Source organism: Lissotriton vulgaris, chromosome 2_1 (genome assembly GCF_964263255.1).
Source record: "Lissotriton vulgaris chromosome 2_1, aLisVul1.2, whole genome shotgun sequence".
Classification (NCBI taxonomy): domain Eukaryota; kingdom Metazoa; phylum Chordata; class Amphibia; order Caudata; family Salamandridae; genus Lissotriton; species Lissotriton vulgaris.
The window spans coordinates 1,772,690,615-1,772,711,181 of NC_141687.1; the positions used below are offsets into that span (position 1 = coordinate 1,772,690,615).

Genomic DNA, 20,567 nt, shown 5'->3' on the forward strand with positions numbered 1-20,567 from the left:
GATACGATACTGGGGAATACGTGGCAACCGCACATTAGATTTCAACTGAACAACATAAGGGGAGATGTCAAGCAGGCCTACGTCATTGGGACCTGTTGCCCACGAAGATGCAGGAAGAGAACTCAATTCCGGTGGAAGCTTATCGAGAGACAAGTACATAGGAGAGACAACCCTCTCTCCTAAAGTAAGCTTTACACCCGCAGGAGAACAATACAGAGTTGCATACAAACGTTTTAGCAAATCCAGGCCCAAAAGATTTTCACCACAACCCGTAGTCAAAATCAACGGAGCTTCTAGCTCACGAGGCCCAATTGTAAGGGGCAAAGGGCGCGAAACTGGATTGCTAACGGGGGCGCCAGAGAATCCAACGGAAACATTTGTTAAGCCAGACAAAGGTGCGCCAGAGAGTTTTGAATGCATAATGGAACTTTTCGCTGCACCAGTGTCCAACAGAAAAGGCTCAACGACGCCCGATATAGCAACTGCGACGTAAGGCCCTCTCTGATCAACCGGAACTGGTACCACTCCCTCTCCTTGTCTATGGCTGTCCTAGTAATTACTGTCGTCAGTTCCCTGATCGACGTAATAATCGTCTACGTTGTACTGCGCAGATCGTCCTTGCGATGATCCACGTTGATCAAAACAATTATCGGAATTTGATGAGTTATCTGAGCGATCATTATGAGCACCACGACCTCTACCACGTGGTGCCTGCTGTGAACCACCACGACCTCCTCTAGATGAGTTACCACTGTTACGATCATTTAGAACAGGACAATTTAATTTTAAATGACCCTCCTGTCTACAATAGGCACATTGATTGTACCCCAACGAAGATCTTTGAGAAGGGTAGTCATTTCGAGGTTGTGACCTATTTGATTGCGACTGCGGTCTATTTTGTTGCGAAGTATTCTGGTTCGAGCGCGGGGGATAGGCCTGCTGTAACAACACTTTAGTTTTGAGTTCTTTCGTCTTTTTATTGGCGCGGTCGTTCTCCTCTTTTTCTCTGTTCTCATAATATTGTGCTGTGGCCAGTATCTGAGCTGAGGTAGAAACGGCCCACGCACTTTCAGAATTTTTCAATTTATTGCTCAAATCGGGCAATAAGTTGGAGACAAATTTGTCCACAAACAACCGTTGACCACCCTCAGTGCTCATATCCTGACCACTATGATCAATGAATGCCTCCTCGAATCTCGTAAAGAAGTCGGAGACACTCTCGTCCTTCTTCTGTCTACAAGCTGACAATTTGTCCCAATTCACCCTCATAGCTGGCATAAGAGTTTTCATTAGCGTAATTATTCTCTGAGGAAGAGCAGTAATGAGTTGCTCAGGCTTAGCCCCGCCAACTTGTCGCGTATCGGCCGCAGTAAGAGCAGCCCAATCGCCACCTAATTCGTTCGCGTGATCTTCGTGCCGAATCTTAGCCCATACCGGTTGCGGTACGATATTACCGAACAGCATATCGATATCGGCAAGATTCATTATCGTAGCGTCTACGAGCTGCGATAATTCTTTATAATACCCCGCAGGATTTTTGCGAGGGTCAGGCAAAGATTGCTTCACCTGTAAAACTTCTGATCGTTTCCATGGGAGATGTATCCATACTCTCTGAAAGAACGGCAAGATCGGAGGTTGAGCTGCAGGATTACCTGGCATCCACACTGGTGGAACTTCACGCATAGGAAACTGACCAGACTCATCTGACTGTCTTTCAACATCTTCAACAAAGAGGGCTTGAGGTATAGGAGTGGGACGGAAAGATAGCAACCGCTCAACAGCACGTCGAACGTTGGTATCCACTATCAGTCCATTCGAGAATTGAAGCTGTAAATCAGACAAAGCGGTCAGCACCTCGTCAGGTGCATCAGCCGATATCTGACCACGAAGGACCTTACACATTTCTTCGAACACGAATCTTTGGGTTGGTATATTGAATTGACAAAACGTATCAAGTACAACACGTGGTGGATTTCTAAGAGGATGTGTCATCCAACCCATCGCCATATTATATAGCGAAGCACGTTCCCTGTTACCAGGAAGCTGACTACGTCTCTGAGGACCATGTGAACCAGCGGACCCAAGAACAGGTCCGAGAGAATGAAAGAAGCTAGCCGCAAGAGGAGAAGTACGATTACGAGTAGAAGGAGAAGTATAACACACAGGACTAACAAGCGAAGGGGTAGAGACAGAAGCAACAGCAGGAGTTAACAGAGCAGGAGCAGTAGCGGGAGCAGGAGTATGTGGAAGCGGAGGAGCAGTAGGGATAGCAACAGGCAAAGGAGCAGGAACAGTCGGAAGAACGGGTGCAGGTTGAGGAACAGGCGGAGGAAGAATAGGTGGGAGAACAGGTACAGGGGGGGCCACAGGAACTGCGGCACCCTGTACATACGGAGGTGGCGACTTCATAAGATAAGACATTAAGGGATCCTCAACTATTTCTTCCTTCTTTTCCGACTCCGTAGGCAAAGCAGGATAGCATTTATCTATAGTCATACGCTGTAGCCTATCAAACACTTCCTTTTCCTTAACCTCCTTGTCACGCTGAAACTGCTCTGCTTTCTTCACAATGGCAGCAACACCATCTCTCTAATTTCGTTTAGTCTGTCTGATTTCTTTATGCCACAACCGAAAGGCGTCAAACATGGCCGGCCTTGACTTTTTCTCGAACAATTTAGCCTCTAGGTTATCTAAGATCGGGGTCTCAAAGCTACCATGAGGTGGCCAACTAAGGACACCGTCCTTCTTTGTATAGCGAATCCAATAATCATTAAAAGTAATCGGGCCTAGCCCGTGTTTGCTGTACAGTTCATAAGTCGGAGTTCCAACCGGAGGTATCGGACACGAGTCCTCCAGTCGGGAATCCGCACCACAACGTCTGAAACAACTAAACAAAGTACTGCGACCAGGCATCTTGCACACTAGCCGAGTTTCACAAACGTCAAGGGTTACGGGATTTACCAAGTCCCTGCAAAAAGCAAAAACCCTCGGTTTTGGCGGCTGCAGTCGTCAAACAACACAACAAAGTACCAAGAACCACAAATGCAATGGAACCATGCAACCACTAAGCAACCACAACCAAGAACTCTGGGAGCGACCCACAAATACTTAACTCAAAGATCGATGGCGTCACCAGGAAGCCCCGTCAATCGTCTCGCTCTACCAAGGTCTACGCCAGGCGCCAAAACAGGTCTACAGTCAGGGCAGCAGTCCGTCGCAGCCGTCAGGAGGCGGGAATCTTCGCGGGAAAAGTCTTCGGGCCACTTGTGTCGACAACAGGATCGATGAAGCGGAGTGCACCTTCCCTCGGAGATTTCACACGAAGTTCCTCACGATCGTCGGGCTTGGACCGGTACCACTGATGCAGCCCCACGTTGGGCGCCAACTGAAGGACTGGGTTCTTTAAGACCCAGCGGTGCCAGGGGACAACACCTGAAACCTTCGTGGGTAACCTGCTCCGGCGTACGAATGACAGAGACACGGGACACTTCCTTCGGCGTCAAAGATTCAAGGTTTATTTGCTGCAGGGAAACACAGAAGTCACAGGAAGTACAACGAGTGTAGTTCAGGGAGACTGCTTCAAATTGGTTCAGTGGATCGCTCCTTTTATGCAGAATTCTCCCATAGGTTTGCATAGCACACAAAGGTTTACAACCCGGTTCCCATAATCATCCCCCAGAGGGGTCGCTTTGGTCACTTTGATACATACAAGGTCCGGAACATAAGTGCGGAAACATTTGGCGGTTCCCAACTGTAAAAACCCATCTTCCCACCATTAATACATTCCAATCAGCAGTAAAACAGATCGAAGAAGGAACAAGAACAGGTGTGGAGGAAGATGGAAACAGTGGGGAGATTGGAAAGGGTGTAAAAGGGGAGGTATCGGGAAACACGAGCTACAGGCATCAAAGGGACGTGCCTAATGAGATGCACGGCTGAGACAATAAACCGGCACGGCTAGATGAGCCTCAAGCGGGGCCATCTGCCTTACAGTATCATCCCCCTCATCATAAAGACACTTACGAAGGACATGTGTCTTCCGCAAATATCTTGGGAGCCCCAGGGTCGCGAAGCGGACAACGTCCGTTCGCTGGCTACTTGAGGGCAAGAGACAAAATGGATGCCGTATCTAAGATGGAACCCGTGGGTACAGATGAAAAACCCACGTAACAAACGAACGGTTTAAGTTAGCACAACGAAACTGCGCACACTTACTAAACTCGTCATTTGCGGTTCATAGATACCAGACTCGACCATATTCGTGCGAGTCGAAAACACCACTTACAATTGTCACGGAACCTCACTGCTTCAACTGACATGAATTAATTTGGGGTTGATTAATGTGTCACTGAATTTAAACTTCCAGTCTGGCACCTGCTTCCTTATCTGTAATTTGCTTTCTGTTGCAGTGCAATTTTTTTCCACAGTACCTTTGTGGCCTACTTGTAGCTATTCTATGAGCCTGCTGTGAGGGTCAGAGCAGGGTCATAGAATAGTTGCAAGTAGGCAACTAAACTCTGGAGGGGCCCCTCAGGAAGCACTGCAGGGAATGGTTACTAATGATGAGTTTGAACTTTTGCACCTGCTGAGTGCTTTCAGTTTTGCAAAACTCGTTTTTCTGCAATTTCGTGGGATTCGCGGGGCGCGAATTTGCGGGTGATCGAATTCGGAAGCCGCAAATTCGTGCGAATATGCGATTTGTTTTTTGCGGCATGTTAGTTCGCAAGCTTTTGTGCGTTTTAGCGAGCCGCTTGTAGCGCAACTGCGTGAAGTTACCCTCACGGTCGTTCACGGTCGCGGCCATCTTGTTTGCATGACGTATTTCCGTTTCCGGTGTGTGGCCTGCTGGTACAAGTTCGCGTGTGATCACGAGGGAAATCTCGCCCGAACGTGCCCACGCGGTTGTGATCGGGCGCGGCCATCTTGTTTCTCATTCATTGCTATGGTTCTGGGCATGCTTTCTGTATCCTCTCTGAATCTCTGCCATCCTTTGCTTGTTTGAAGTTTTTTTTGATCTATTTTACTTATTATCTATCCCTCTATTTTCTAGCTCTATAATTTTGTGTTTTCTGCTACTTTTGGTTAATTTTAAACTACTTTTTTAAACTCTTTTCTTTTTTTCTTCCCAATTCTATTTCTTATTTATTATTTACCTTCCTTTCTGCCCAGACCATGGTAAAGGGAGCCGGGAAGCATCCTGGGAAGGGTCCCGCACCCTGTGCCCGGCTCCCGTGCGGGCGTTTGAGGGGGGAGCAGGTCACAGCCCTGGAGATCTTTAGCGCGGAGGAGGTGGCCGCACTAGTTTTTTATGTTCAGCGCCGCCTCCCCAGGACCATCATGGCAGGCGGCAAGATCGCTAGCGGGTATGTGATCCGGAAGTGCCGGAAGCGGTGGGAGAAGGTGTGCCGGGCCATGTACCAACACTCTCGGGTCCGGCGCACCTACAACCAGGCCACCCACCGTTGGACGGATCTCCTGGACCGGGAACGCGACTTGATCGACCTGCTCGGCCTTGAGATCCCCGGGCTTGGTGAGTAGTAGTAGCTATTTCTTCACTACTCTGTTTTCTCCTGCTCTGTGTGTTATTATATTGCAATTTTTTGTTTTTTTACCAAGAGCAATAATGCTGCTGATTACATTGTAGGTAAATTATATTTCAAAATCTTCTGTGCATTTCAGGTGCACTGCTCTCCTTCTCAGTAGCGTTGCTACTATGCTTATTTGTTTTCGATTTTGTGTTCATTTTATTGGCCTGAGAAATTATATATGAGTGTAGTTTAAAGAACTGCGTAATGCTAGACACTAAGGGTCAGATTTTTAATTACTGGCGCATCCCTGCAAAGTAGCAGGGATGCACCAGTAATTGTGCGCCATGCCACCACCACCCATGGTGCGCCGCATTTACAATGCGGCGCACCATGGACCCAAAACGTCACCGAAGCATTACGCATCTGTGCCGTAAAGGCGGCGCATTGCTGGAGTTGCGTCGCAACAATGGCGCAGCTCCAACAATGCTCTGAGGTGCCCTATCTCCCCAATGCTGCATCAAGCTGTACGTCTGCTTCAAGCAGGCGCAGGGTTTGAGTCACCCATCATTGTCCTAAAAGTGACTGATTGAAATCTTGTAGATTTCCCTCAGCCACTTTTAGGATGCGTTCCTGCACAGGAACGCCCTCCCTTGCGCCGGATCGCTGGAATGCCCCCTGATGGCGCAGGGCTTTACAACGTGATGCATCCCTGTATTGACAGGCTTTTTGGCCCTATTTTGGGAGTGATAAAGACTTTAATCTTGCTCACATCTAGGATATGTATTCCTAGCTTGTGTTGGCCCTTTTAAGCCCTTTCTTTCAGACCTAGAAGAGGCCATCTATTGCCTATTGGCTTTGGCCTGTCATTTTTGCTTATAGTAGAGGTTGGATCCTGTGGTCCGGACTTTATATTACACATTGGTATGGTTTATGTAGGTACTCTGACAGAGCTAAGGGTTATTTCATCCTTCTTAGGCCTACAAGGTCCAGAACTAGAGAGACTCCATTTTGATGGCGCTGAGAGGCTTCAGGAGTAAAGGTAAAGTATATAGTTAAGGCTGTTGACTGCTAGGGGAAAACCAGTCAGGACTGCTTCTTATCCGAGGAATGTGTTTGTCTCTTGGGCCCAGACGTAACAAGCAGCTGGCCACTGCGGTTGCGTAAAGAGCTCTGGAGCTAGCACAGGAATTCGGTGGGAGGCAGCCCTCTGTTGGAAATTTCCATGAGGGGAGAGGAATCCATATTAGCGAATAGCAGGAGAGGAGGAGTGGTCAGTGCAGTTTGGTTCTTGCAGAGGAGAGAGCAGGATGTCTGCTGGAGCTGCAGAATGCAGTGCAGTTCTGGAATGGAGAAAGAAGGCAGATGATTGCTGAAGCTGAAGAGAGAGCAGTGACTATCAGCTGGGACTGCCAGTTTGTCAGAGAGCATCAAAGCAGATGGAGGAGCTAAGGCTGTCAGCTGGAGCAATTGAACCAGAGGCGTGGTGCTGTGGTGACGGAGGGAGAGACAGAGAGAACCCTGATCCCCCCAGAGACAGAGAGAGCCCTGATCCCACCAGAGTCAAAGAGAAATCTTCCTTCTAATAGGTGAGGTAGTCTAAAATAGTCCCCTTTACACTTACCCCTTAATCTTGTCCTTATTCCCTAGGCTATTGTATGTCTAATCCTTTTCTTTCAGCGGTGTGTTAAAAGTTCCTGTTACCCCGCAGATAACCTTGTACTGTATGTCTAATCCTTTCCTTTCAGCGGTGTGTTAAAGTTCCTGTTAGTTATAGAGACCCCGCAGATTTGTGTATGTGTATTTCATCATTGTTAAAATAAAGAGACCCCAGTTCTTAGTGAACTAGTGTGTATTTGTGGTTCTTATGATAGAGAGCATTTTTACTCCTGCAAACAGAGTGTCTCCTATTTCAGAGAACAGGTAACCTTTTCTTCTAGTCAGATGTTACAGCCAGAACAGATGCTGCCCCTGATCCGGTAAGTCTGAACAAGTAGGGAGAAAGAGGAGCCCTTGAGCTAGGGAATTGTTGACACTAAGTAATTCGGCCATCCCATAATATTATTGTAGTAGCGAACCCTTAGTGAATAGTGAGAGAGACTTCCCAACATAGAGAGACAGAGAGCTGAATTTATTCATAGGAAAGTGGTCGTCATTGGTAAGTGGCGTTAGTGAGAACACTGATTGTGGTCAGTGTTTAGATCTGCCGGATTGTAGATCATGTGTAAATGAGAGCACTGGGAAGGAGACCAGTGTTTAGATCTGCCGGATTGTAGATCGTGTATAAATGAGAGCACTTGGAAGGACACCAGTGTTTAGATCTGCCGGATTGTAGATCGTGTGAAAGAGAGTGAGCACTGAGGCTGCAGCTCAGTGTGTATGGCACGCCAGATTGCGTGTCGAGTGAGCACTGAGGGTAATCAGTGTGTAATGGTAGATAATCAGAACTGCCCCAGGGTAGATTAGTCTGGACCCATGTGGTCGCAAGACTATGAGGTATGAGTGTGGTGTAGGGCATGGATGTCCTTAGTAATCAGTGAGTATTCTTAGTATCCCTATAGATTTAGTGGTGTTTCTGATGATATGAGTTTGTATATTGCGAGTTCCCCATCCTCAGGTAGGTACCCAGGTGCCTGGATAGATGGTCCTGAGGAGGGAGGTGGTTACGTTCCGGCTGGGTTAGAGGGGCTCTCAGGAGCTGATCCCATCTGGTCCAAAAATCCAGTCGTTCCAATCCCCCATATGCGTCACGTTGTTAATATACGCCGCACCATGGCGCCTGTTTTGTTCTGCCGCTGCGTCACAAAAGTCACGCAACAATGGAGCAAAAGAGCCGCAAGGGACTTCTAAATCTGCCCCTACAGACTCAAGTCCAGTCCTTCCTTTGAACACCTGGCAATAAGAAGAGATAGTGGTGGTGGATTGACAGTTTGAGTATTTTAATGACTGGTTAATGTAGTAGGAAACTTTTAGTGTTGTCGCTGATCTGCAATCACAATGGACTTTGTCTGTCACTTCGCCTGCTGCGGACTGCAGCCTGACAGTCCTAGGCAAACCTTTTTAGTAGTTTGTTTAGTGAGTTGCATAACTTTCCAAGTCGACGGTACCGCCAATCAAGCAATACTAATATCGTAGTAGACCACATGAGATAGGTCAATATATCCCGTGGAATAGTTGTCTATTTGCTATTTCGCCAAAATATTTTGTTATTGTTCTTTTGAAATGTTTGATTTGGTTGACAAATATCATTCATGTTTTCTGGTCTTTCTTTCTTTCATGTTGTACATCAGCTCCCCCAGGGGCAAGAGGCTGCTGCTGCTGCTGAACAAGGCCAGAATCGGTCAGGCGAGGGCTCCTTTGATGGCCCCGGAAAGTTTTAATTTTAATATAGAGTACCTATTTTTTCCTAGCGTTCCTCATTCGATTTTTTCTAAATCATCTTTGATCTTCTTGTAGACTTATCTAAATTCTTATCCTGCCTCAACTATGACTCCCTGCGGTATTACTAGATTATCTTTATTATTCTGTCTGTGTAGCCGACTAAGATTGCACATTTGGCAAAAGGTGTAAAACAAAACTCCCATTCTAGTCAGCAATAGCTCTATGCACTGAGTGCAGTCCTCTTGGATTGTCCATAATGTCTTTTCAAGTCCTCTAAATGTTTATGCTTTGACAATTACCAACAATAAAAAGGTGAATGACCACCAAGAAAGAATAAGATACTACTTTACTTTTGGTTTGGATAGGAGGACAAATCTGCACAAACAGAACTATGGACACTAAATAGTGCGTTGTTTATCAATTATAATAGGCGCAGGTAGACTTTCCACATACCTCAGTGATATCAGACTTTGAAGAACCCCCAATCTTCTTACTGACTAGATAGTGTGGCAGAGTCATTTAGCTCCCGAATTCATCGATGATTGATCCCCAATGATGATTATCCAATGCAGGACAAGAGTACGGAGTCAGAGCCCAGAAGTGTCAGAGGCACGGACTCATGCTTGCAAATTGCAAAACCTTTTGCTCATTCACTCATGACCAGAAATCACAGAGTCTATTTAAGTTTTAAAGCTTTATTAAAAGTAAAAATATTTATTAAAATCAAGCTTGTCATAAAACATAAACGGTTGATTAAAAATGGAAAAGTGATTATAGTGATTTATTTCACACATTTATTGTGGCCGAGCCGAGCCTTCACCTGGTTTGAAATTTCATTTTTCTTTTTGGAGCAAAATCATTGGTCCCTTCGTCCTAGTTATGATGATTTGTTCTTAGAAGTGAAGCTTCTGTCTGTTATGAGAAAAATGGTGCGTGTGAAAAAGCAAGCATTCATCAGTTGTGCCAAAAAGTGCAGCAAGACAACACCCTTCCCTGGAAAAAGGGACATTTTTACTTTAGAGTAGACAGTCACAAATTATTAGATTGGTTTCTGTATTCACATTTCTTCATTCCTAGACAAAATACTAGTGAGTGATGTATGTCTATGAAATCTAACATTCTTAAATGTACTTTGTAGGTGGAACATCTGGTGCTGGGCCCAGCGCGGAGGTGGAGGAGGAATGCTCTGGGGAGGAGGCGGTGCAAGTGTCGGACCAAACTGCTGTGCGGGTTGCCACGGTAGTGGCGGGCATTGGTAACCTCTTATATTCCTTACTTATTGAGATTGCAGACTGCATAGTGTGCTCCCCGTGAGAAAACATAAGGTTTGTCCAGATGAGAGACATGAAGAAGAATGATTGACATATAGTTTGAATGGATGGATGCCTGGATCATGTTACTATCTGACTCTTAGATAGCATATGTGTATCTAGAGAGAGTAGACGGTCACTGGATGAACTAAGTGTTACTCTGAAGGGCATGTAACACCGCACCCGCACGTCCGTCCATGTGTAGGAAAGGCAAGGAAAAGAAGTTGTAATTTTGTCCGAATACTACCATGAATAGTAGCAGTAGTTTGCATTGCAAGCACAGCATATATCCGGCTATTACGATGGCCACTCACTACCTCTGTTAATAAGTTTAGTAGAACTCGGTCATTCTTGTGTGGATGTATCACTGTTCACTCAATAAAAAGCAAAGCACCTAAAGTCATCCCATATGTAAGCAAGTACATACCATGTGAAGTGATAGATAATCAGATTATTTATCTTCTTCATTTTCCTTTTCTAGTATTCATTGGCACTGTAGGGCGAAAGTTAAATTAATTGAGCATTAGCCCTTGTAACAGGTTTTCTCAGTGCCACCCGTAATAGAAAAGTAAGAGCATCACCACCTGCATGTACTGGACTGGTACAGTAACGCAAGTCTGTCTCACTCATCTTGGATGCAAAATGACTGCGCTGGCATTATGCCGGCTTGCAGAAGTTAATGTACCAATTTTGCTAAACAAGAGAGAAGAAGAAGAATAAGACTGGTGTAATGTCATAGTCGACTCTAATGGAGTGAGTCCATAGTGCTCGTAGAATTGATTCCTTAAACTACCACTAATGTTAGAGCAAGGATGAAGAAGTGAGAGGTTAGATAGATACTGGCCACAATAGTTATGTACTGCGCTTGCAAGTTGCTAGTTCTACTGCGACACAACTTTCTGCTGAATCATTTTGTGTTAATCTTAAAGAGCATTGGTTACAGACTATGTCTTTTTCTTTCTTCATATAGATGGTCCTTCCAAACCAACACGGAAGGAGCTGGCTAGACGGGCCCGGCAACGGAGGCTGGAGGCCACTGTCGCCGAATATCAGCGGCTGGTAGCCCATGAGGAGGAGGACGTGCAGAGTATGTCTACAACATCTACGGCGACACCTGCATCCTCCTCCGCGCTCCCTGGGTCAGCCAGTCAGAGCAGCAGGTCTCCAGCGGTACGGAGCCGGGGTACCGCAGCCACCCGCCACCGCCGAGCAGCAAAGAAATCAGCTGCCCTCCACAGCATTTACAAAAAAAGGATGCACCGCCTTTCCCTGAGGTGTCCTACCCCGAGCAGGAGCTCCTCAACACCAAAACCCTGCTCGAGACCCTCCGCAAGGAGCATGCCGACCTGGCCCGGATAGTCAACAGCAGCAGCCAGCAGTAGGAGGAGACTGTCCCTTGCCCCTTTTTTAAAGACTTCTGGGGGGTGGGAAATGGGAGTTGGGTTTTTGGGACTTTTCACGGACATTCGTTGGGGTTAGGGAGTGGGGGTGGGTTGGGTCTTGCAGGAGATTATTTTTGTTAGGGATATAAATATACTTTAAACTTTATCTTAGCATACGTGTTTTTTTTACTGCTTTTGAGGCTGGTGGGTGGGGGTTTAACAGTAAGTTTGTTTTCCTGAAACTTAAGTGGCATCTTGATTCAAGTTGTATAATTAATTGCCCAAATGTTTTCAAAACTAAGTGCCTCTCACAGAGTAAGTGAATTCAATAGTCCTAGGACTTTACTAGTACTAGCGTTAGTCTCTCGTCTCTCCTAATACTCCATTATACTTCCTCCCCTTAAACACTTATCTTACCTGTAATTTGTGTTTGGAAATAGGGCTAGGCACAGGGCTGGCTGCACGGCAAACGGCGATTAAGGTTGGCAATCCTGGGCGGGAGAAATGTCATCATTGCGGTGGTACTAGTGGTGTTACACAGTGGCAGTTGCAGCATCTGAAAAAAAAGAAAATGAAACCTTGTTTGTCCTTACCGTAGCATTAGAACGGTACAATAGAGAATATAGCAGGTGACAGTACACTAGAACAGTGCCACAATGTAGCCTAACAACTGGTAAAGTATTGAAAGTATAACTAGTACTTGCGTTGAATTTCTTTGGCATTGGCTACTACTACAAGAAATAGTACCGAAGGTGAAGGACACAGCAGCGTAATAATTTGCCACGTTTAGAAGGAGGATGTTCTTGATGACCAATCAAGTTGATGGCGCACATGAAAATCTGCTTTCATTTGCCAGTAGTGACTGAGTGTCAAGCTGAGTAAGAATAGAATATATCCTCGGATTCCTTCCCCAGCCTGTTGCTATGACCTTATCCTCCCCAGCAAGTGTGTGGAATTATTGCTGTCATTTAGTCACACATCAATCAAAACCACACAGCCCGGGGGAAGAGGGTTAGGGTTTGGAAAATGGATGGGAATGGGGGATTTTGGTAAAGTTTGTTGAGAGAAGAAAAAAAAAGCACAGCATGGACAAACAATAATTGAAGATAAAGAAATCTTTGGGTACAAAGCTAACCATAAATCTTTTAAGTGACATAAAGGAAGTGCATGCACTACTGCATGCATGGTTATTGAAAAGTAAGTAGTACTTTTGACAACCGTGAATGAAAGAATGAGACAGTACAGGGCTGCAGTACTAATTATGCGTTTTCACTTGCCTATCTCTGCACTCAGAGAAACACTTCTTACATTAAATTAGGTTTAAAAAAAAGCACAAGTAAAACCTATAGAATGGCTGTAGGGATTAATTTAGAAGCAGAGATCAAAGAAATGCAGAGTCACACTCCTAGAAGTTCACAGCAATAACATTACTTAAAAGATAATTAGAAAAGAACGGATACTGTATCTGTATTTTGTTGTAGTTGTCCTGTTGAATTTGGTAAGTTGCATGCATCAAACCATTCCTCTTATTAGCGGGACTCCTCCATTTCAGATGACGCTCCGTCCATCAATGTTGGTGACCAGAAGACACCCTGTCCACTGCCTGCCTGGCGGATCCTGGATTGCAGCTCGCTAATGTGAAGCTTGACAGAACGTTACTAAACCCAGTCGCAAAAATGTAGAAGACCTCCAATCAGATCTCAAAAAACGAGGCCTAGTAGAAAAATGGTGACAAAACGTACTTTGAAAGTAAAGTAGGCCCAAATCCCCCCTTATCCACCGTGGATGGTATTCAAACCAGTTGCAAGCAAGCAAAAGTATCCATACCCAGCATTGCTCCAAGACTCGCAAACCCCCCCACAAACATCCCTCCGCCCAAACACATGCAATACAATACTGCTAACCATAACGAGCCCTAAGTTAAGAATAGTGGCAAACGCTTTCTTTAACTAGGTCAAATCCCCCCTTTCCCACCATGGATTTTCTTCAAATCACTTGCAACCAAAATTACACATTCCCATGAGTGCTCTAAGAGCCCAGAACCCAGTTGCAAAAATCTAGAACACCCCCAAACGCATGGATTTTTGATACAACAAAGTTTGGACAGTGGACCACTCTATTCTCAAGCACCAATCCAAGTATCACCAAAAAATATTTGATTTTTGATAAACTAGCGTGCAATTTTCACATGCTCACTGCCCAAAGAGCATATCCAAACACTTGGAAGAAAGTCTATATTTTTGTAGTAGATGAAAAAGCACTGCTGCGAAAGTGACTCTTCACAGTTCATAGGAGATTAGTAAATCGTTGAACAATTCTCATTATGCAAAACGCTGAATCGTGATAATTGAAATTCAATCTGCTTTTAATAACGCATGGAGTACTGCTGCTAGTGCTAACCCTAACGAACCCTAAGTTACAAAAAGTGCCAAAAGGCTTTTTAGCATGGATTTTTTCCAAACCACTTTTATCCGGTATTAGACCTTCCCAGCAATGCCCCAAGACCCGCCAACCCACCCGCAAAAAAGCACAACACCCCCAAACAGGCAAAAAGCAAAAATGGAAAATCTCATACTTACAATATTTTTTGGCCTTCTTTCAATTCTGTCCAAACACGCTGAGCAGCTAGGCCCTTATTCCCCTTTTCCATCATGGATTTCCTGAAAAAAAAATGCAATCAAAATTAGACTGTGCCAGCAGTGCTCCCAGACCCCAAAACCCACCCACAAACACCCGGAACCCCCCAAACAGCACCTTAAAGACAAGCAAGTCAGCAAAAACGCAAAATAAAATTTGCCTCCGATTTTGTCAAAACCACTTTTATCCAGTATTAGACCTTCCCAGTAATGGCCCCAGAGCCGTCAACCCAGGCGGAAACTAGTAGAAGTCAAAAAGCAAAACTTCAAAAATGGGGGCTTAGTAATTTTCAGGCCAATTTCCAAAATCACTCCGCACGCGCTCTGCAGCTAGGCCCTAACTCCCCTTTGCCACCATGGATTTTCTACAAGCCACTTAAAAAATGGGCACTTAGAAATTTTCAGGCAAATGTTCAGGCAAATTTCCAAAATCACTCCGCACGCGCTCTGCAGCTACGCCCTAACTACCCTTTGCCACCATGGATTTTCTTCAAACCACTTGCAATCAAAAGTATCCATACCCAGCAGTGCTCCCAGACCCCGAAACCCACCCACAAACACCAGGAAGCCCCCCAAACAGGCCCCCGAATACATGATAGTGAGCAAAAAGGCAAAAACTTTTTCAAGTCTGATTTTCGCCAAATCACTTTTATCTGGTATTAGACCTTCCCAGCAATGGCCCCAGAGCCGTCAACCCAGGCGGAAACTAGTAGAAGACCCCCAAACAGCCAAAAAGCAAAAGTACAAAAATGGGTACTTAGTAATTTTCAGGCCAATTTCCAAAATCACTCCGCACGCGCTCTGCAGCGAGGCCCTAACTCCCCTTTGCCACCATGGATTTTCTACAAACCACTTGCAATCAACAGTATCCATACCCAGCAGTGCTCCCAGACCCCGAAACCCACGCACAAACACCAGGAAGCCCCCCAAACAGGCCCCCAAAAACATGATAGTGAGCAAAAAGGCAAAACCTTTTTCAAGTCTGATTTTCGCCAAATCACTTTTATCCAGTATTAGACCTTCCCAGCAATGCCCCAAGACCCGCCAACCCACCCGCAAAAAAGCACAACACCCCCAAACAGCAAAAAGCAAAAATGGAAAATCTCATACTTACAATATTTTTCGGCCTTCTGTCCAAACGTGCTGTGCAGCTAGGTCATAACCCCACTTTTCCACCATGGATGTCCTAGAAAACAAATGCAATCAACATTAGACTGTGCCAGCAGTGCTCCCAGACCCCAAAACCCACCCCCAAACACCAGGAACCCACCCAAAAAGGCCCCCGAAAACATGATAGTGAGCAAAAAGGCAATAACTTTTTCAACTCTGATTTTCTCCAAACCACTTTTATCCAGTATTAGACATTCCAAGCAATGGCCCCAGAGCCGTCAACTCACCCGCAAAGAAGTAGAACACCCCCAAAAGTGCAGAGTCTTTCTTCATTGGGCGTAATCCAGCCATCTGCTTTGAGGGAAATAGGAGTCTGGAGGAGGAGGATAGAGGAGCATGTTCTTGTGAACTTGTGAACCTGAGGAATGCAGACTGCGGAACCTTAAGATCAATAAGCAAATAGGTGAAGACAGTTCTGCTGATGGGCTTGTTTTTGTGATTAGGTGATTAAAGTTTTTATTTATATTGACTTTGCAAAACAAAGAAAGACAGACACACAGGAATAAAAGTGAATAAGGACGAAAAAGAAAGTTATTGATTCATTGGCTCATTTTCAGGGCTCGGTGTCAGGGAAGAAGAGTTCGTCCTCATACTCTGTGAATTCAGGCGGGAGTAGGTGACCTAACAGAGAAGAAATTCCCTCATCTAAGTTGGTGTCCTCCTCGTCTTCTTCTAGCGTGTATTCTCGTACTTTGTAATCTGGTGTTATGAGGTGCTGATTCATATTGAGAATTGTTAACCTCTCCACATTTTTGGGCGAGAGGCGGGTCCTTTTGCAAGTTACAATGCCACCAGCAGCACTGAAAATATGTTCAGAAGACACGCTTGCGAGTGGGCAAGACAAGTAGTTTATAGTCAAGTTGGAGATCTCTGGCCACAATTCTTTTTTCTCATGCCAATACGCCAATGGGTCATCATGAAGAAAGACCTCTGTTGAGTCATTCAGATAGTCCTGCACCATCGACTCAAGGTTCTCCATGGTTCTTCCACTTTGCTTACTTTTTGCTGGGACCTTTTGAGAAGCAAACCCAAGCTGAGTTAGCCAATCCTCTTCTTCACACAATGTTACTGTTGTGTCTGGTGCAAATGATCCGGTTGCTGGTGTCTTTAACGGCTGAGAGGGAAAATCACTCACTTCTGCCACAGCCACAGGTGCAGAAGTGGATTCTTTTGACTCCAGATGGCCTACTGATGCTGATGTACTGCCATTGCCTTCAATTTCCTGCTGTTCTCTTTCAAACCTCATGGCTGACAGAGCTAGCCAACGTTTGTACTCTGAAACTTCTGCGTCACCAAAAGGAAAGAATGCTCTACCTGCCAGTGCCTTTTTGTAGCGTGGATCCAAAATAGTAAAATGTAATGCTGTTCTGTGTGGATCTTTTGAAGACGTTCATCGCAAAGTAGGCACTGTAATAATTTCTCCGCCAAATCAAAAGCTTCTTGCTTTTCTTTATCTTTTTGAAACGTAGAAGACACAGCCTTCAGTTGGTGCTCTAGCATGCGCAACAATGGGATAGCTTTTCCCAAATTACAGTCCTTCCTGCTGACTGCACGCGTGAAGACCTCAAAAGGGCGAAGCATGTCTGTCAGGCTTTTAACTAGCTTCCGTTGCTCCGCATGTATCCTCAGGTCCTTCATAGCTGTACCCTGTGTAAAGAAATACTGATCGACTACCGTACACTGCTCATACAGACGCTCAAACATGTAGAAGTTTGAGTTCCAACATGTTGCCACCTCCTGGATGAGTGCTTTCACTGGCAGTCGACGTTCATGTAGCAGGACCCTCAGATGCTTCCGGGCCTTAAAAGAATGGCTGAAATGTGTGCACATTCTTCGGCAGGTGGTCAGTAACTCGCACACTGGACTTTCTACACTCAAGAATTTTTTAACAACCAGGTTTATACAGTGCGCCAAACACGGCACTCTGAAATAGTTACCCATTTCTATGGCCTTAACTACATTGGCGCAATTATCTGTGGAAACATAACCAATCTTGCGTTTTTTTGGGGACAGCCATTGAAAGACCTTTGTGTTAAACTCCTGCAAAATGTTTTCTCCTGTATGACTTGTCTCCATGCCAAACATGGCTAGTGTTGCATGTTTCCGAGCAGCTTTAAAAACGTTGTCCGGGTCAACACCTGCCCTTAGCTTTGCTCTAACTCCTGAAAAAGAGACCCAGTGTGCAGTGATGCACATGTAATCAGTGCCTGCGCCACTGGTCCACATGTCTGTTGTCAGATGCATAGCGTGAATAGCACTCTTCTGCAAAGCTGCCCCAATCACCTCCAGCACATCTTCATGTAGGGCTGGAACCGCAACTCTCGCAAAATAGAACTGGCTAGGAACCTTCCATTTAGGGCAAAGCGTTGCCACTAATTCAAGAAAACCAACCCCTTCCACAAAAGAAAAAGGGAGAAGGTCCAGAGCTAGCATTTTAGCCAGCTTAGTGTTATACAGACGCGTCATTGGGTGGTTGCGTTCAAATGGAGCATCTGAAAACAACATGCTTCTAATGGTGAGCTGGACCATGATTTTATGGGATGATGATGATGACTTCTTCGACCCAGTTACGCTCGGTGATGATGAGACACCTTTTTCGCATTGGTGTCTCACTCTCTCCCACACTCTTAGTGTGGCTCACAGGGAGTGTGCTGCTGACAGGGGTACTGGGTGTAAGTGAAGTGTTTGACGCTTCTTCCTCCTCGTCATCAACATCAACGGATAGAGTTTGTTGACTTGCAATTCGGGCTTCCTTGATCTCCTTTAGGTGCGCATGCCATTGGACAGTGTGCTGTCTCTCAAGATGACCTCTCTGGCCTCCGGTACCATAGTTGGTACCAAGCTTATCACAACTAACTGCAAGCTTACAAATGCTACAAATGGCTATGTTTTCCCTTGTTGTGCAAACACTAAAGAAGTCCCAAACTGTGGACTTCAAATGTCTGTGTGGGGCGGAGGAGGCGATACTGGTCATGCTGCTAATGCCAGATGAAGTGGAGGATGTGTGTTGCCGAACTTTACTACATTGTGCACTTGCAGCACCACTATTTGAGGAAATGGAGGTCGAGGTGGATGGTGGTCCCTTCTGGCGAGAAAATATGGAAGCGGTAGGTGGTGGTGTACTAGTTAACTCCAATGATGGTGGTCCCATTGCCTCCTCGTCGACAACATCACGCTCAGCAGCTTTTTGGGCTAGGGTAAAAATGTCTGTTTGCTGCATGCCCGCTGAGGCTGGAGTGGCGTGTATGATGACTGTGTCGTCGTCGTGAGAGTCTTCATCAGCAGGAGTAGTGTACGCCACTTCTTCAGCGTCATCATCACACCCCATAAGTATGAGACTTCGGGGACCTTCCTTTTACGCTTAGCTACCTTTGTCAGATCATGGTGTGCCTCACTCTCAGACGGCAGACGGCAGTGGTGGTTCCCAAGCTGGATCCATATCATCAGAAGGAAGGGGGCTTGAATAAGATGTAGGCACCATCCTTGATCTTTTCCTTGCTAGGGATGTGGAAGACAATGAATGATCAGGAGGAGTGGCTTCCTCAAATGATACCTCGGCTTGAATGTCGATTTCCTGATGTGCCCCTACTTCGGGGGAAACAACTATTATGGGGACTTGTGCCCCTCTATGCACCTCTGATTGCGCATCTCTTTGCGCTGCCTCTCCTTCCACATGTACTTGGGCTTGTACTTGCACATGGGGTTGTTGTTGCGTCTGTGGTTGTTGAACACTCGTCAGATGAGTTACAACAACCTGTGTTGATTGAGGGACATTGCTGCTACTTTCTTGCGATGAGCCAACATCACTGGTCGATGGTGATTGAACAACTAGACTGGCTGCCTCTGTAGAACTCAAGGGCTTGGACTTAAGTTGGCGTGGTGGTGGTGGCACTGAGCCCAATGGAGAGGGGTTGCTGCTCCCAGCTTGGTCCCCAGCAGATCCCGCTGCTGCTGCAGGCGTACTTATTTTTTTCCCAAAAAATGTGGCGGTCAGAACACCAGTTTTCATGGTAAGTGGCACTACTTGCTTCTTCTGCTGCTTACTGGCAACTTTCTTGCTAAAGGAGCTACGGGAAACATTTTTGGGGGCCATCTTCTTAAGATGGCAGAACAGCAGGCCGCAGTTGCACGAGTTGCTGCACACACCGCTGCAGGACTTCTTCCTGGAACTGGTGCTTCTCTTGTGTAAGCATGGGCGAATTTTGCGAATTCGCGATCCGCGAATTTGCGGATTTGCGAATTCGTGATCCGCAAAATTCGCGAATTTGTGCGCACTTGCGGATTTTTGGTTTGTTGCGTGTTCGCGGGGTTTTTTGCGTGTTCGCGGGTTTTTTTTTCGTGTTCGCGGGGCTTTTTGCATCTTCGCGAGCCGCTTGCATAGCGAAGTTACCCATGCAGTCGTTTATGGGAGAGGGAGAGAGAGATAGATAGATAGATAAATAGATAGATAGATAGATAGATAGAGAGAGAAAGAGAGGGAAAGAGAGAGGGAGAGAGAGAACGAGAGAAAGAAAGAGAGGCCGGATCTCTGAAGGGCCAGATTCCTGAGTTGCCCCTACAGAACATACAGCTTTTTATTTTTAGCAAAATGAATATGAAAATGGTGCTGTAAAGGTCTCTTTTAGTTTAACCCCTCCTGACAACTCAAAATGGGTGTATTTGCCATCCTCTCCCTTCTTCCTGTTTTTTATATCTGTAAGTGCTTCCTGATGAGGTTTAATTCCTTGGACAGGTGCCTCGTTGCCTACTTGTAACTATTCTCTGACCCTGCTTCAAGGGTCAGAGCAGGGTCAGAGAATAGTTGCAAGTAGGCAACGAGGCGCCAGGAAGCAATTAGCAGCAGGTGTCCAAGTTGAAGTTAATTTGTTTGTAACCCTTTTGTAAAAGGTTACAAAGAAATTAAGTATCAACTTTTGCACCTGCCGCTGTTACCCTTGCTTGGCTGAAAATTCGTCCCCGCTGATTTGCGGATTTTACCGCGATTTCGCGAGATTCGCGGATCGCAAAATCGCTGAAAATCCGCAAATTCGCCCGCGAAACGGATTTTACGCCCACCCTTACTCTTGTGCACCTAAAAGCAATGGAAGACAGTTATACACCCCAAAAAGTCGAAAAACACACAACAATCAGTACAATACCATGCAATCCATGCCCTCAATGATG

The 20,567-nt window shown here is 45.8% G+C and overlaps 1 protein-coding gene and 1 pseudogene across 1 annotated transcript in view; both read right to left on the minus strand.

Moving 5' to 3' along the window:
* Positions 1-20,567, minus strand: part of LOC147733265 (sperm-specific sodium:proton exchanger-like) — a 4,638,748-nt gene that overhangs the window by 3,480,323 nt on the left and 1,137,858 nt on the right. The window lies entirely within an intron of this gene.
* On the minus strand, positions 14,232-19,497 carry LOC147733267 (uncharacterized; annotated as a pseudogene).